The sequence below is a fragment of the Pinus tabuliformis genome, chromosome X (genome assembly GCF_031772625.1).
Source record: "Pinus tabuliformis cultivar Carrire ecotype Pingquan chromosome X, CPIR1, whole genome shotgun sequence".
In the NCBI taxonomy this organism is placed as follows: Eukaryota; Viridiplantae; Streptophyta; class Pinopsida; order Pinales; family Pinaceae; genus Pinus; species Pinus tabuliformis.
Window position 1 is genome coordinate 1,103,496,527 of NC_142308.1, and position 2,932 is coordinate 1,103,499,458.

Below are 2,932 nucleotides of genomic sequence, written 5' to 3' on the forward strand. Positions count from 1 at the left end.
TCTACGGATCTCCTTCAAGCGATCAAGCTTCTATCAAAGGACCTTCTCTGACACCAATTGTTCGAAATAATACTGGTGGGGGGGTGAATTAGTATTAGTCAACTCAATAATATTTTTCTTTTCATACTCAAATACGCTACTTCCATGTCAGTAACTTACTTGTACATGCAACTGTGCTTAAGGAAACAAGCGTATATCCAGGTAACTAATGATTCATTTAATTCATCATATGTTGATCTTCAATCTGTGCATCGATACTTTATTAAACATTAAATAGTAACGATATGCAGTTAATAACAAAGTGAACCGTCACACATAAGCAACACATATGGACACCAGGATTTAAGGTGGAAACCCAATGTTGGTGAAAACCACATGCTGTTGTCGTCTTTGTCTTCTTTTAATAATAAGAAAATCGGTTTACAACATCGTACTGGTGCAGACTCATACCAGTACATAGGCTTCTACTTGTAGAAGGCTACAACCTTCTCTCGTTCTCCAACTTCTACTGGAAGGGAGCTACAACCCCCTAGCTCTTGTACTAACCAATATATTTACTAGTATGTAGGTGCCGACCTACAGAAGGCTGCACCCTTCTCTCTTCCTCCAGGGACCATGTTTCATAAATTTTCATACTGGATACTCCTGGAACACAACATCATAATATCAAGGCCATGTTTCATCCAATTTTTATACTAGACCCATCAAAAACATTGAAGCTCAAAATCAATCACCACTGCAATACAACCAGCAACTATATCTGCATCAACCAGTCACTAAAACTCAATCATTACTTTTTGAATCAACTAAACTCAATCAAACACTGACAATGTCTGAACCTCTAACACAACTAAATCAACCATTCATTCATACTTAATCAACTTCAACAAATCTACTGGAACAGATAGATCACTATATCCAGTACTCAGATCTGAAGCCAAAATACTCCATCATCATTCAGAACCAGCTGCGACCTCAAAACATGCATCAGAGTTTACACACAACTTGGAGCAGCTGATCGAGCGCATATACGCAACTTCATCAAAGTGAACCAGTGTATAGATCTGCAATAACTCACTTAAAACTTGGCTTCACTTCCTGACTTCAGACATAACCAAATCATCACATATAAAGGATAGTACATGTGTGAGCAACCAGATGTAGCCCATCAAAACACATAACGATAAGTAATTATGATCCTGATCCATTATTAGATCACATCCATCATCACTGAAGCAAATCACAATCATTCAATCTGAACAATGTTACTAGAATGCAGTCACCAAAACATAAAGCAAAACCTAGAACTCTGCATCAACAACCATAACCGATTGTAACTTCAAACATCATAGTTCACAGGGAATACTCCACTTCTATGTGTCGAACCTGCATGTATACACGCTTTTACCAAAGTTAACCAGCGTATACATCTGTAAATATTCATTCATAATTTTGCAGCTAATCTAGACTTCAGTAATACCCAAATCATAATATTTACAGAACAACACATGCATTAGTATACAGATCTAGAATAAACATGATCAAACCATATAAAGATAATTCATTCCAAGCCTTAAGATCTCGATCCATCATTAGATCTTGTCCTCCATCAACCGCTAAGGTTCTTCCTTGGCTCAGATCAAGCAGAGCATCATAAACCCATAACCTGCATACTGGATCTCACACTTTATCAAATATTCGATGCTTGTCTCCCTTGGACTAATGCTCTTCTCCTCCTTATATAGTTTTAGGCCTTTGCCAATACCATGGACCAAAACCACTTAGGACCAATACCTTGGATCAAATATCTAGGGTCAATACCTCAGACCAAATACCATGGACCAAATACTTCAGACCAAAAACTTAGTTTTCAAAGGTATACATGCTTTTCCTTTTTTGAAAGTGCATGTGTACGTATACACAACTTGTATACATTGAACCTGCATGTATACGCAGCTTCGTCAATCGTGAACCTGCGTATATCTCTCTTTCTTCATTCTGTGAAGACTAATATGTAATTTTTTGTTGTTTACCTACTATACTATGTTCTTTCATCTGAGTGAGTTTCCTTCTAAACTTATTCCTTGAAGTTGCCTTCCATTTCATCACATCTATAAATACTACTGCCATGCATTCTGTCACATCTGATATCTCTTCTATAGATTCATCTAGTTACTATGTACAAGAGAGTTGTTCTGCTACATGTGGGTTGCCATCAAGTACAAGATATGCATCATAATGCCAACAAACAGTTGCCCCCTTATGTATTAATTTAGGAGAAAGCGTATAGCCGAAATACATCATGTTTTTCTATCATGATTGAGAGTATGATCAACTTCTTTATAAAGAGAAAAGTACAATGGAGATGATTAGAGAGAATCCTTTATTCATAATTAACGATAACTATGCTTTGGAGAAATTGAGATATAAAAAAATTGTACGAGGCAGACATGTCCCATGCTCATTATGATAATGAATGATTGACTATGAAAATGATATAGGAAAAGTTCCTTCCAAGTCACCATTGACGTGGTTCACATGCTGATGGTTGACGATTATAACTTCTTACACCCACAAGGGAACCTCTAACAAATAGACTAAACTTGGTGCCGCCATGCATCTATAGTGGAGAATTGCTGAATGGGGTGCTGAAGGATGCATGGATACTTCACTCTGAGTACCTCCCATGCATCGAAATGTAAGTACTACTTAATGAGGTGCCAAAGGATGCATGGGTCTTCTGCCAAATGAGAGAACTCCAATAGTCATCATGTATGACACTACCCTGACATGATAAACTTTGTTGGTGTCAAATGTCAAGGAGACTAATGACATCAATGGGCGATAGTGATTCAAACTGTGCCACCCATGGATGTCCCGTAAGGGGGGTGGGGGAAATAGGGTACAACTTCAATCTTGTAAGATGTGCATT